Source organism: Ischnura elegans, chromosome 1, assembly GCF_921293095.1.
Source record: "Ischnura elegans chromosome 1, ioIscEleg1.1, whole genome shotgun sequence".
Lineage (NCBI taxonomy): Eukaryota > Metazoa > Arthropoda > Insecta > Odonata > Coenagrionidae > Ischnura > Ischnura elegans.
In genome coordinates, this window is record NC_060246.1 from 108455180 (window position 1) to 108471495 (window position 16316).

At 38.5% G+C, this 16316-nt stretch overlaps 1 non-coding gene across 1 annotated transcript; it reads right to left on the minus strand.

Annotated features, from left to right (window-relative positions):
* Window positions 1-15280: 15280 nt before the first annotated feature.
* Window positions 15281-15421, minus strand: LOC124173776. Its single transcript, XR_006868746.1, has one exon. It is a non-coding gene; the product is annotated as a U4 spliceosomal RNA (small nuclear RNA).
* Window positions 15422-16316: the final 895 nt, after the last annotated feature.

Consider the following 16316-nt stretch of genomic DNA (forward strand, 5'->3'; position numbering starts at 1 on the left):
GTATCATTCTTAACTGAAGAATTTTTAATGAAATTACATTTATTTGTCATAAATTTCTAGACGCATTATTATGCCGAAGAATTTCAACAGTTAAATATTATCTTAATTATAAAGATTTTCTTACCTGGGAAGCCGAATTACCAACGATGGACGAAGCAAGAAAGAAATAGTCAGTAGAATAGCGCTGGCGAAGAGGGCTTACTACAAAAAGATGAACCTTCTCACATATGAGAATACAAGCATAGAAGTAAGGAAGCAATTCATCATACGCTACATATGGAGTGTGATTCTCTAGGGAAGTGAGGCTTGGACGTTGATAGGAGCAGAGATCTCTATGATTGGAAGCATTCGAAATGTGGTGCCACCGAAGAATGATGAAGATAAAATTGATCGAATGAGTAAGTAATGAAGGAGTGCTAAGAAAGTGGGAATTAAAATAAGTCTTCTAAAAACCTAAAAGAATTTCTTCCTTGGTTTTAGCCTCACTAAGACAAGGAATTTTAGTTAAAAATTGAAATTCAGCTCCTGTCTTGTCGATTGCTTTCACAAAGTATTTCATCTGTCCTAGTTTGATGTGCAATGGTGGCAAGTGAATATTTTCTGTCGGAACCAGGGAAATATGGGCGACATTTTCATAACCATGAGTGAAGCTTTCTCGCAGAGGCCATTTCCGTAAGATGTAATGTTTTCTCGGGCGCGGCTGTTGTATTCAAGGGAGCAGCAGTATTTCGTGAAGCCTGATTGCAGTCCCGTGAGTAGAGCGACAACTTTCAGATTAGCGCAAACTTACCAATTATAATCACGATAATTAGTATTCTCAAGGATTCAACTGATACATTGGTACGTCTCCTTCATATCAGCAGAGTATGCAGATAGGATAGAAGGTAACTCATTCCCATTGGCCAACAGGACCACTTCAAAGCTTGTCTTTGACGAATCCATAAACAGTCTCCATTTTTCTGGGTCACATGGCATCATAATTTCTATCAACAATGCATTTAATTACAGTAAAAAAACCAAGCCTTCATCTTACGTAGAAATTAATTTCAGTGTTGGCCCTCTTGTCCTACTGGAAAAGATTTTTATGCCCTTTTGTAAGAGATTGGCATCCATATAGGCGCAACTTCGTACCATATGTTACATTAGTTTCTCCAAGTATTTGGTCAAATTACTGTAACAAGTGGTGCAGCAAACACTTGGAGCTTAATCCTAGCCCTGACCGCCAATTTGGCAGCCAGAGAAAAATTTATAAGCAGTTTAAAGAATTAAAGAAAGAGATTATTGTTGCGATGTTATAGTCAATTCACCGCAAACATAGCAGAAGCGATGACGATGATTTTACACACGTGTAATTTAATTACATATTAAATCACGGTAATATTCACAACTCAAGCCCACATACTGACATTCACCTGGAAAAAGCCGGAGTAAAACATTTTTTACTGTTTTGCACTATTTAAATTACTTGGAAAAAAAGGATCCTTGTCCAGAACACTGAAAGAGTTGACTCTGCGATCGCTAGAGGTATACCGAGGGAAGATGATGACAACTTCAATATACATAATTGATTTTAGAGGCTGATACTTTGCGGAATTCCATGATTAAGGAGAAAGAATACTTTTTTAATCCAATGAAATTATAAAATCTCAGTTTTACATTCTTCAGAAATCATTACTCACCTTACATTACTTAACATTACATCATCAATCAGAAAGTATTACTGTTCTTTTTTTAGCTGCGAAATCAAGAAAATTTCCGTCCAAGCCTGAGCGGGAGAGGCACTGCGAGGGCCAGAGGAGTAAAGTGAATCTTCCGAGCTATTGCTACATATTTTTAATTATTGCTGCTATGCTAAACTGCAACATATTTTTATTAATACTGCTGTTTCTTGCTGCTTTGTATTATTATCTTTCGGGGAGGATGATGTGAAATAGAAGCTGGAAATATTTTTAAATACGTGAAAATTTGCGAAAAAATGGCAAAATTGGTCATTTTCAATGCGTTTTTACACAATTGACGGAGACTTATTCCCCTCAAATCTACATCTTTACCATTAATATTATTTTTTTCAGAATTTTACACCCCTCAAAACCCCTAGAAAAAATTTAAATGCTAAATTAATCCTTGTAATTTCTCCAAATGACCGAAAAGTGGTAAAAATTGGAGGCTCTTCCGAAAATGGTGGGTGATGGAGAAGAACAGAGTTAATATTCGGATTTAGGAGGTCATTTTAAAAACGAAATAGCAGGAATGGTGTCAGGGCCGATTTTCATACCGTCCAGCGATAATTTAAGCAAAGCTGATCATTTGAATCCACACCCCCTTGATAGTATTGTAAAATCATATAAAGCCAGGAAGCATTTTGTTACCACTTGAGGCAGTAATACTTGCGTCATGGATAATGGCAGAAAATAAATACTACATGGATTTTATTGAAACGTAGGTATTACAACGCGGAAATGTCGGGAGTAAAGCAAAAAGGTAAGGATGTAAGACAAGGGCATACCCAGGGTCATAACTAGGGGGGGCAAGCCATAGTCTAGAAGGGGGCGCAAGCCAAGTTGTGACATTTTAGCATGGAAAAGGTGAATGAAAAAAATATTTTAAGAAAATTATAACAGCGCATTATTAGTTTCTGATATCATTTCATAGAAAATATATTTTTATTTTAGTTAAGTACATATCTTATACCTACTAATGCATATCATTTTTCGTGGGTTTAAAGGAAATTTGTTGAATACTTTCGTTTCAATTCAGTACCGATTTTGCTTGAGGACTTCTGCGATTTTTGCTTCTGGAGGGGGTGCAATTGCCCCCCCCTCCTGCCCCTCGCCTATGATGTAAGGTTCTATTTTTTCTTGGGGGAGATTCAGGAGGAACGTCTGCTTTGTTCTTACTCATCGTCCTTACCGTATTCAATCTTTTTTTGATAAAGTTCTACTGTTAAAGGCATGCTGGTACACCAACTGTCACTGGTAATATTTCTTCCTCTGCAGTCAATGTGCTCTGCTAAGCGTTTGACAATTTCATGAGGTGAATTGGATTCTTTGAAAGGGCATCTGGCTACCTGCCCATAAAAATTTCAATTTTTAGGTAAAATTTCCTAGCATCCACCACAGCAATGACTTCAATAACATATTTCTTTGGCTTTTTGATAGATACTGCGTTCAAGGACATCGGCCTCGAAATGGTATAAGTTGCTCAAGGATCGTGATGCACTCTGATGGTGTATTTGCAAATTCAGATTTGTTGGATATTTTATTAATGAACTCAGTAACTGCAGCTTACTAGTCACTTTTCTTACTTTCTAGTCTAGTGCTGAGGTCATAAAAACTAATGCACCGTAGAAAAAAAATCCGATAGTTCAGTGTACGGGAAACAATTTGATAGACTTCTTTGCTCCAAATCTCCCTAATATCAACATGGGAAATTTTATACGCACCTGAGAGAAAAAGGAGACTAATAAGATTCAGTTATTCATCTTCACTGAACTGCTTGTATCACGATCTCTTGCATAATTACCAGAAACAGAATTAAAGTAGAGATTTGTGATTTTCACAATTATATCTAATAATTCTGCGCAAAAAGAGGCGAAATACTGATGATTCATTATACACACTTTGAACATGGGTGTATTCCAGGAAGATGAGTCATCGGCGATTTCATCAAGCCAAATTCGAGCGAATGAATTTTAATCGTCTCCACGATGAATCGGTAGCGAGAATAAATTGTAGCACTTTCGGTCGCATCGGGTCAAAACGTCGGTTGCAGCAAAACTAGGGAACACTTTGAATATTAAACGTTACTTCAGTCAGAATTACAAGAAATTAGAGACCAGAAAAACTCTAGTTCGAATGGCATCATTTTGTTAAAAAAACATCCAAGAAAAAGTCAATATTACCCGATGCGATATATTCAGGGTTATTGGCTTTATTAAAGCTGTATGTGATGTCTGATGCAATATGCAATTTATGATGTTCTTACCATATACATCAATAAATATTAAAGATGATTGAAAATCAATTTTCGTTCATTCATTATTTGTCATATTTCTCATTAGTGTTCTCCCTGTAGCGCTATGATTACTGAATAAACATGTTTCGGAAAGTAACTGTATTGAATACACGTTTTCAAATGTACGTGGGTGGTTACTATTTCATTCATACTGAGGAATAACGTAAAAATGTAAAGTTGTACGTTAAAAAAATTTCACGAAGTACGCGCATTTCGGTTTGCGTAATTGACTTTTACGATGCTTTGAAGAACACTTAACAATTTTGAGATGAGAACGTTGACCAGCTCTCCCGTTCGAGGGGGAGTCGAATGAGGAGAGAACAATGCAAGTAATCGCCTTTCTTCATAGAAGCCGGCCGTACTTACCAGCCTCGTCGAGAGCGTGCGTATTTGGATTCTTCCAAGAAACGTCAACCGAGTGGCTGAGATGGGACTAATGCCACCAGAGAGCAAAAATCAACCTCCGAATCCCGACCACTCTCAATATCGCACCTCCGCAGTGAAATTTGATACAGCGCCGGGTGTTTTTTTCGGTCGGAGCGAAGCTCGACCCCTCGTCTTTTCCTTTTTTTTCCTTCGGTCAGCGACTAGGTACTCCCCTCCGCCCAAGGAGGTTTCCCATTCCACTGGCCGTTAGTGTTGCCGCGAGACTCGAGACTTTCTCGTCTCGTCTCGAGTCTCGTCTCGTTTTCGAGACGAGACCGTAGGGTAGAATTCGAGACGAGACTCGAGACGAGACCACCTTTTGACGAGACGAGACGATACCACTTCCAAGAGACTCTCGAAAGTCTCGAAATTTAGATGGACGTCCTCAATTGATATTTGGTATAGTTTTATGCCTAGAGGTTTATGCTTAAAACTATATCCTTCAGTTAGGACGAAACACATTTTACGTTATTCTTAAGCATTGTATTTTAAATACAGCTGAATAATAACTTTTCGATAGATGATCAAATTATAAACTAGAATATTTGCTGAAAAACCAATTTCTGAATGCATGAGCGACACTTATGGAGCCAAGTAAGTGAGTGTTAATGGCTGACTACTTTTCCGTGTTTCCTGGGATAATTAATTTGGAAAATTGGAGCCTTATTTTAATGTAAAAAAGTTCTGGCTAAACTTTCGAGAGCCACAGCATTGCGTTACAAAAATGTGTTACGTTGGGTGGTCAGCCCCTCGCTCGGTATCTTTTGCTTTGGGTATTTCCTGCATTTATTTCCTCTTGATTTCTTCAGGGTTCCAAGGTCTTTCTTCATTCTGCACTTGTGAAAGCATCGAAGTATCGTAAACAAAAGACTGCATTATACAAATATAAAATTAGGACGCATGACGAGACTTATTCCGCGTCGGTAAGCAATACTGCACAACATAATAGATCGTTACGAGAACGCCAGAAATCGTGTATGACTTTCGTAAATTGCTGTTTCCTTTTTCTTTCTACCGTTTTTTTTTAGCAATTCATCAGAAAATTCACGTTAATATTACTTCAGTAATACGTATTACTGCGCCCTTCATTTCTAAATTTTTCCTAAGATGGCAACGACAATATAATTTTTATTGCAGCTGAGAGGAATCCTAAATTACCTCTATTTCGATCGCTTCAACTCCATTGGTGAAATGTTTTCACACGCCGTGCTAACTCCAAGTTATGCATTGAGTAAGAAAAATATATTAAAATTCTAAAATTTTTACAATTAGTGAATTTCATGAGAGACATAAACGTGTTTATAATTATATTCATTAAAATTCATATATAGTTATTCAAGCTGAAATCCTCTGAGATCCTGCCAACTCCATGTTTTTCTTAACTATGAAGTCTGTGGTGCTGTCATTGGCACTAAAATCTCAGTAAGCTGAAGAGTCATGGTATCCTCAATTTTTCATCTCACTCATTTGAAGATACTCGGAGAAAATGAAAGTCGTGCCTCAGCATTTTATCTTTTCTGGGAGAAAAAATTCGAATCGGTTCATAATTGGTAGAGGGTATTTCGAGGTGGTATTAGTATCTTCGTGTATTGCTATCTCATTACCCTATTGTAGTCCCATCTCTAAGGCCATGTCCGGAAACATTTGATCCGCATGTAATTGCAAAACAATGTGGCTAGCGCGGCTGTTAGCTAATAATTATTTCAATGTATTGCATATTGTAAGGACTTATGGAGAAAAAGTCGTGCTTAATTTTTTTACAATTTTAATAAATTTTTAAAATTGGCGGTGGAAAAATGTGTCGTACACAGTTATGCCACACTTGCCGGGAAAAGCCTGTGGCGGGGGGCAGGAGGCTGCTGTTGGCCGCACCGCGATGTACAGGGATAAATATAGTATCAATTATAAATGAAAATATTCGAATTAAATATGACTTGCAAAGTAATTTTACGAGAATTTCAGCCAAAAAACCTTTTTCAAAATTATTACGTGTTTTGACCATGGCTACATGCTTGACTGTTTATCACTATGGCCATAAAAGATTTTTTTAGCCACAGAAGGCAAGAAAATCAATGTTATTGAACCGTACAATGTATATATTTTTCTAACCTAAATAGAAATGTGACCTACACATCTAATTTTATTCGATCGCAGTATTTTAGGCATAGCTAATTCCGATTCTAGAAATGTAAAAACTACTATGTCTTTACATGAGACAAGTGTAAAAATATTTTTACACACAAAAATACAGCAGAAATTAAAATGACAAAAGCTTTCTCGGGCACCAAGTGAGTGGTTGTTGTATAAGTAGCCAAAGTTTGTGTCGGATTGCCACCGTCGGGTGTTTGAATAAGAAGACGTTCTGCTGACAGTGTCTTTTTCTTGTCTGAGAGATCTTCAAATTTATCATTCGCTAGGAAAACACCAAAAATTAAAACGTATGCCCCGAAATCGTTTGTATGACGTTGCCTTTGACAACTACACCGCTATCACCGTTCAACAGTTCGATAATTGAGCCTCTGATGAAGTTTTCCGTTGGGTTTTCGTATAAATGCCTGTGAATGACTTTTTCAGTGTAATTGTCCTGTATAATAATCTAATTTTCGGAAACACCGGATAATTTTAATAGATTAATACGAACGTTTATTTTCAACTTATTAACAAATTTTATAAATTATGAATGTACCAGTATACCGGTATTTTTTCGCCGGTACAAACGAGGGAGTACTATTATTGCTATTTAACCCCTCAAGCATGACTTTAAATTCCCGTGGTCGTTCCGTTGCGTGGTCGTTCCTAAGCGTGAAAGACACACTGTATGAGTTTGAAAGTTTCATTAGGTATTCCTATCTCTTAATCTTCCATATATGTACTTTCAGTGAGTATATATGTGAGACATATCTGTCTGATTTCGTTCTGTGCCTCTTAATTGCCTCTGTTTGTGTGGTCGACTTTTTTTAGAATATTTTTTCCAGCTGATGCCAGGATGCTTCCTCTAGGAGCGGCGACTGGTGGACGCCCATGGAAGATAGTCTACCACTTACGCTCCGATTTATGTGCTTTCTTAGCGATTGTATGTTCAATGTGGGGACGCTGAATGCCTTCCTCTGTGGTTCATTATCATCTCATCTTCTGTCTCATCTTTTCCTTTCTCTTTCATCGTGGCAATGATAGTGAAGGCTTGGACCGTCCAGGCATTGTCACTCGATAGTTCTCGGAACCTCGAAGACCTGCCAGCATCTGGTATCTTATTTATGACGTTGGAAGCTGAGGGTTGGAGTTTTTTTCGCGCTTGTGTTTGCTTTGGTGGTTTTATTTTTTTCGGCCTTGGGCCCCTTCCGTATCTGAACCCCTTCTTAGTTGACCATGCCTTCTAGCTCTCGTGAGTGGTCCGATCACAGTGTGCTTGACTTTCTGGAATAAAAGAGTGCAGAATGTTCTGATACGATTTCGTAAGTTACAATTGGATACTCCCTTGAGTCCAGGTTCGAAGATTTATAGCATCTAATTTTTCCGTGAATTTTCAAGAAAATAATGGGGAAGAGATCGGCCGTGAAGACGCGCCTCTAACCTTTGCGTGTGATTTAGTTGAAAAGAAATATCGCCTATTCGTGTAAAAAGGATCCTTGGAATTGGAGTTATTTTTCGATGATGAAATAATTACAATTATAGTGACTGAGACAAACCGCTACGTGGCATAGTTTCTTTAAAATTTACAAAGAAAATTCCAAAAAAATGCGCTTTCACTATAACCTTTCGCCCATTAGTGAATATTTGAATCTTAATGAACAAAATTATAGCACGACAGAATTAAGAACAGCACAAAGGACGGCTCTCGGATATCGATGCGGAATGTGCTCGATCGACCAGACGGCATATTTTGTTCAACAAAACCCATAAATTGAAACATATAGGGTTGAAAGAAGAAAGTGTGCAGTGAGTGACATAAACATAAAGAGATACGAGACAAGATACAGATGTAAAACTGCCCAGGAACCTGTGTTTTGAGAAACCCCACAGACTTTTGAACTACTAGACACGGCATACAGGGAGCAGGCAAAAGTAAACGGCGCTGAAAATTGTAAGTACGTATTAATAATAATCAAGTTCAAACAATGTTTAAGATAATATAATTTTTTGAATTTTTTTCGGTGATCGATTAGGATTATGTCTACATTCCATTTATAGAAATTTTTCGTTTCATGTTATTATTTTATTAATTGATTATCAATAAAATCAATGATTTTAGCACCAGTTTGATGCAATTGGTGTCCGGATAAATATGTGCTTGCAATTTATATTAATGGCTCTCCTATTTTTAAGACTATCGATTAAGCGATTCAGCACGCTTACGCATGGAAACGACGCTAAATTTAGTGTGGGGGAAACGAGACGAGACGAGAGTCTCGTCCGAGACTCGAGACCGAGACGAGACTGGGGTTCACGAGACGAGACTCGAGACGATACCAGAGGTCAGGAAACGAGACTGAGACGAGACTGGCGAAAGTCTCGTCTCGTCTCGTCTCGCGGCAACACTACTGGCCGTTGCGGCCGACTTCGCAACAAAAATCCGGCGACGGTTGAATTTGGATTTTTGAATTAGGATAGAACACCCTTAAGATAAATTACGAATGTGACTACAGCAAAAAGTATAGGATATTAGCAAATGCATCCATCTCTACATAATACCCTGCGAGGCACCTATAGGGTGTTTGGCAGTGGGTGATCAATCACCAGCATTCAGCATTTTATTTATATGATTTGATCTTCCGTAGTATGTTGGCGTCCGTAAGATTAGGCTAACTTCTTTAGAAAAGACAATGTTCTCGAATTTGGCTATAAGATTTATTTTATTTTTCAATCTACGGTCCAATCCGAGTTTATCTAAGAGGTCAGTTGAACTAACAACACTATCGTAACGACCTTTCACAATCCTGGAGGGCAAGTCGGTAACTTGGGGCGCCTCGTTTGGGAGAAAGAGTTCTCGCCCAAAATTGTCTCCCGACCCAAGTCGGTAACTCGGTAGAGAGAACTGTTTCTCCCGACCGGATGGGAGACAACTCGCTCCGATGGGTAGTATGAAAAATTTCTAAGGCGAATTTGATATTGGAGCTTGATTTATCGAAAAATTAATCGTGTGCCATTTTAAAATGTTTTTAATTTTATGTAAAATTCAGCCATGCAAATATTTTCTAAATTGAATACATAATAACCTCATTATGACTTACCAAAGTCGGGACTACTTTTTTGACCGCGCGCAGTGATTCCTCGCTTGCAAGCGGTTGCAAGGCTCAATGCAAGTGCCGGTAAATTTTGCTTGTCCCCTTGTTAAATTCTTCATCTCGTGTCAATTACAACCTCACCAAAGTTGAAAATTAAGAGTATATTTCAAATATGAATACAGCTTTTGCTCGCTGCTTGCAGATTTGTGCAAACATCTTTTGTGCCAAAATTGTGTTAATGTCAATGTGACAACTCTCGTAAATCTTCTGCTGATAATCACAGTGCCAGTGGTTGCAATGTACAAAGTTTGGATAAGTTGAAAATTATCGGCTAAGAGTTGTAATTATCATTGCTCCATCGTGATTGAATTGTAAACAGTGCTATTACCGTATCGATTAATGTCTGACAGCAATGTAAACATTGTCAGTGTCGTGTTCACCTCCGTTGTTCATCGTATAGGTGGTATAGGTACATTGACATTTCACGATCAAGCTATCAAGATCAAAGCTGTGTGTGAAGTTTCTTTTTCTAGTATATTTACGAATAATAGTGAGAGAAGTCACCTGTGCCTCTTTCGTATGCTAATTTCTGGCTTTAAATCAGTGAATTAATAGTTGTTTTCATCATAACGAGCTTAGTGATTGTAAGTTGTTCGTGATGAATAAAAGAGTGGAAGTGATTTCCAGTTTTTCATTATGTTATTTGCCTATGTCCCACTTTATATTTACGGTGTGTGCTAGTATTTAGTTTGTGGATATTCATTTATTATTGAAGTACATTTATAGCGTGTGTATGTGTTGACAGCGGAACCGATTCGCGATCTCACATGTGTGCAGACGGTTTTTCTGAGCAGTCGTATTCGTGAAACAAATGAAAAAGTGAAACTCTGTTACATTGTCATGGGACAAGTTTCTTTTAACAATAAGGGCATATCTTGTGTTTCATTAACTATCTATTTCTTTATATAGGTAACTGCTTAGAAGTTATTTTCCATTATTTAAATTGCTTTTCTTGCGCTCTCTGAATTAGCATTAGCTTTCTAAACCCCGCTACTTAAACGAAAAGAATGCAGAGCTACAGATTATTGTTATTTCATAGGATTGCGGTGTTTTTGTCTGTTATTGAGGCCCTCCAGCTAAGTATTGCTGATGGATTTTCAGCAGGTAGAGAATCGGACCATCGAAGGACGGATAGGACAACCTTCTCCGCTAATGCGGCCGGAAATCTTCCTCCCTCGCCTCAAACGGTTTATTTATATCCCGCAACAATTTCTCACTGGTGGTAATTGCCCCACTTCTTTTAAATGCACCTCATATACGAGCAATAATATTCTATGGTTTGAAAGAAAACGCGCCATATTGAGAAAATACAACAAAACACTGTCGAGATACGCACTTTCTCCATGGGAGAAAGAGATACGTCGGGCTCTAGAGGGGGACATAACTGAAGCGCCCGTCTGGGGCGCCGGAAGGCGCTTGAGGGGGCTTACAGACTTGGGTCGGGACACTAGTACTCTCCCAGGCGACAAATAGTCTCCTTTCTCCGGCGGGGCGCCCTAGAGACTTGGGGCGGGCGACAACTCTCTCGCAGGCGCTTCACGAATCTCCTTTCTCCCATTTTCGGGAGAGAACAGAGTTACAGACTTGCCCTCCTGGCAGCTCTTCTTTGCACGCGTTCAAACTCTGTTATTAAGTCTTTCTCACGAGGGTCCCAAACACTGGCAGCTTATTCTATCTATCTATCTACATAATACCCTGCAAGCCATCACAAGGGTGCTTGGCAGGGGGTGATCAATCACCAGCATGCAGCATGCAATTGGACTCCCAAATGCACACCACACCGTCCAAAAACCGTTCCGTATACTAACAAATTATACTACAATATGCTGTTAGATATAAAAATAATATTAAGAAACATGCATTAAGTTTTACATAGGTTAGTAGGCTACACTGCAAGTCATGCAATCTATTTATGAGTTCTATCGCTGCCGTTATAATCTCTTATTGATCGTGGAAAAAATGACATTCGTAATCCGTCTGTTCTACGATCTATCTCTCTTATTTTATTTATATGATGTGAACTTCCGTAGTTTGTCGGCGTCCGTAAGATATGATTAACTTCGCTAGAAAAGACACTACTCTTTAATTTATCTAAAAGGTTTAGTCTATTTTTCAATCTACAGTCAGACAGAGATTCCCATCCGAGTGTATCTAAGAGGTCAGTTACACTCACAAGACTATCGTAACGACCTTTCACATACCTGGCAGCTCTTCTTTGCACGCGTTCTAACTCTGTTATTAAGCCTTTTTCATGAGGGTCCCAAACACTGGCAGCGTATTCCAAATGTGGTCTAACGAGGGAAAAGAAGCTAATTTCTCTCACTTTGTCGTCGCACTTTCCTAATATTCTTTTAACAAAACCCATTTTACGATTAGCTTGACCGGTTATTTCTCGAATATGTTTATTCCACGATAGATCATTATTGAGTCTAACCCCTAGATATTTCACAGATTCAACTGCCTTTAACTGCGTGCCCCGAATGACATAGTTACGCTGTAGGGAGTTATTCTTCTTCCAGAAATTCATTACGACGCATTTTTCCAAATTTAATTCTAACTGCCAAGCATCGCACCAAGCTTGGATAGCAGCAAGGTCATTCGTTAGTTCATCTATATCTTTGCTGGAACGAATTTCTCTGTAAACTACAGCGTCGTCTGCAAATAATCGTAACTTACTCTGCACTACTTCGCCAATGTCGTTTATATAAAGAAGGAATAGGAGTGGGCCAATGACACTACCCTGAGGAACGCCAGAAGTCACTCTAACCTCATTGGAGACTGCACCGTCTAATACTACTCTTTGGACGCGGTCGCTCAAAAATTCCCCTATCTAGAAAATGCCATCATCTACTAGGCCATAAGATTTCAGCTTTATTAGTAACTTTCCGTGGGGTACTTTATCAAATGCCTTTTTGAAATCAAGAAAAATCTCGTCTGCTGGAATGTTGTCTTCTCCGGAGACTAAAATATCGTGGGCGAAAAGCGCTAACTGGGTTTCGCACGACCTGCTTTTCCTGAATCCATGATGAGTTCCCATTAATAAGTTTTGAGCGTCTAGGTGTTTCATTACCGAGCTGACTACGATGTGTTCAAGGACTTTGCATGAGATGGACGTTAAAGATATTGGCCTGTAATTACATGGGTATTCCTTGTCTCCACTTTTGAATATTGGCGTTACATTAGCGATTTTGCAGTCATTGGGTACTTCATGTTGCTTGATGGATTTACAGAATATTATTTGCAATTAGGGGGCAATTTCTGATGCTAGTTCTCTGTACAAGTGAGAAGGGATTTTGTCTGGACCAGGTTATTTATTTGGACTGAGCGATTCCAATATATTTTCAATTCTGTGCGTACTAATGTCAATAGGCGGCATCTTTCGTATGCATAGATTGACAACGGTCACGGGCGAGTCTCGGTGAACACGCTCTTGAAAAGGAATTTAATAAATTGGCTTCATCGACAACTGTTTGTCAACACATCTCCATGTCGTTCCTCAGCGAACATATGGTAGATCGTTTACCTTGAACTTCCCTAACATATGACCAAAATGCTTTTGGGTTATCCCGTAACTGCTCTACTAGTGTTTTTATTTTAAAATTCGTGAATGCAGTCCTGAACGCTTCCTTCGTGGCGGCTTTAGTCATCCTATATTTTTTAATTATTAGCTCGCTTTCATTAGCGGATAAATCCGTGCTGACTTTTTCATATTAGCATGACACGCTCTTTGTCGCCTCAATGATTTTCTCACCTCCGCGTCGTACCATCTCGGTTCGCTACCCTCTTTTACTGTTTTACTGGGGATGTAGCAATGTATTCCCGAAATTACGAGCGTAAGAAAATCTTACCAAGTATCCCCTACGTTTAACTTTAATGATTATTTTTGACACGCGGGGAAAGCATTTTTCAGATGACTTGTAAACCCATCAAAATCCTCTCTTTTAAAAATGAAAACTTTACGCTCTTTTTTAAAGTTTACAGCGGTATTTAGAGAAAACTTTGCAGTTACTACCCTATGGTCACTTATTCCTTCGACGGTGCTAACGTTTATTACCTGATGAGGCATATTTGTCGCTAATAAATCAAGAATACTTTCTCCTCTGTTCGGTGCGCATCCTATTTGAAACAATGAATTGGATGTAAAAGTGTGTAATAAGGCCTCGCAAATCACTTTATCCCTCCCACTAGGAATTAATCTATAAGTCTCCCAATCTATAGAAGGTAAGTTGAAATCTCCACCTACAATCAAGTTTCTTTCAGGATACTTGGATGCTACGCTGTTTATTTGAGTTTGAAAATCCAACATTGACGTTATATCTGAGTTAGGTGGTCTGTAATACGAACATAATAAAATAGGTTTGAATTTTGGAATCTATATTAGGTCTAACGAGGTGAAGTATCTAATTTCTCTTACTTTGTTGTCGCACTTTCCTAATATTCTTTTAACAAAACCCACTTTATGATTAGCTTGACCGTTTAATTCTCGAATATGTTTATCCCACGATAGATAATTATTGAGTCTAACTTTTAAGTATTTCACGGATGCAACTGCCTTTAACAGGGTTCCCACTCTAACTTAATTATAAAATTCACGGTTTTTTCCAGGTTTTCACGGTCTAAATTGGGTCAAATTCACGGTCTGTTTGATAAACCATTTTAGGAAGAAATATTGATCTCATAAAAATCACTGGCCGCACGTTAACTAAAAATATAGCAAACGCGATAAACGCCGGGAATGCAAAACGCAGCAATGAAAGTGCTCCTATGACGTCGCCTATCGTTAGCAAAATTTAGGGCCGGCTTAAGGTTGTGAGTGAGAAAAAGGAAGGTGACAGGAAAGTGAAGAGGTGTCTGATTTCTCGCCAGGGTTAATGATCACTTTGGTTAAAGGTCGTCCAATCACAGCCTTAAGGTCTGTGTCGTCATTACAGACGGACCAATATTTGCGCTTCGAATATACAGGTGCAGATAAATACGGGGACAGTATCTGCGAGTGACTGACCTATTATCATTTTGATCCGTCAATCGTAGATCTAAAATCAAGTTTGAGAGGTTTTTAAGGTTTCATGACGAATTTCACGGCTATTTCCAGGTTTTTTCACGGTAGACGAAATTCACGGCTTATTCACGGTTTTAAGGTTTTCACGGTTGAGTGGGAACCCTGCTTTAATTAGGTGCACCGAATGGTATAGCTACTTTGAAGGGAGTTATCATTCTTCCATAAATTCATTCATTCATTAATTCATCAATTCATTAATTCATTCATTCATCAATTCATTAATTCATTCAATTCATTCATTACTACGCTTTTTTTCAAATTTAATTCTAACTGTCATGCATTGCACCAAGCTTGGATGATAAAAAATTGAAAAAAGAGACGAAGAAATGGAGGCGTTTATCGATTATTCAAAGTGATTTATTTACATTCATTGATTGAGTCTCCTCGATCATAACGATTGAATCATTTAAGTGACTCGAGACAAAATCATTGAATCACTAAAGTGATCGACTTTGCCCATCACTACCGGATTCTACTCCATATGTTGAATTTATATTAGCTTCCGTAGAAGCGTCCAAAAATTGCCAGATCCGACGATATTTCACGTCGAATCGGCGGGGTATTGGTATAAGTTTTCAACTAGCAATAATCGCACCTCAGTAGAACTTCATTGGTTACGATATCGCCACTGCGCAAAGTTAAGTACTTCTAACATACCTGTAGAACCGCTTAAAAAGCGACCATTTAAGATAACGCGAGAGGCAAAAACTATGTCTACAAATGGAAGTGATTGACACCAATTCAATTCAAGTTTTCCAGTAGTGTTATATTTTATGATAAATGAGCCTGATTTCAACTGATGCCATTTCCATTAATAATCTAGCCCAATAAAGTAATCAATTCCTTAAAGGCAGTCCAGAAGAATTCGCGTTGAGAATCAGTTAGTCCTTTACCGGGACCCCACCCCCAGTATGCCACACAAGCATCAGACCCCTGACGTCACTGGAAGCCAGGACGGGCAGGTAGAAGCATTGGCAGTAAAATCGAACGACTCAAGCACCACGGGGCTTCACTTCTCTTAAACTTACGACCGTATGCACATCACGCTCGTGATAGAGATCAAGGTGAGGGATAGCGTGAAGCAAGTATGAGGAGTCCAATTTCACATCGAAACATAGAATAAAGCTTTTCGATATCACTGGACGTCATGAAAATCTGTCCTGACACCATTCCTGCTGACTCTGATGTAAAATGACCTCCTAAATCCGGATATGATCTCCGTTTTTCCCCATCACCCCCCATTTTCGGGGGAGCCCCCTCCTCCGATTTTGATCACTTTTACGTCATTTGGAACATTTAAAAGGATTATTTTAGCATTTAATTTTTTTCTAGTGGTTCCTAGGGGTGCAATATTAAAATATAATTAATATTTATGGCAAGAAGGTAGATTTGGGGGAATTTGTCTCCGTTAATTGTATAAAAGAGAATTTAGAATGATCTGCTATTTTTCCAATTTTTCTCAAATTTTCACGTATTTTTTTTAAATTTCCAGCTTTCATTTCACATCATCCTACCCCGAATGATAAAAATATGTA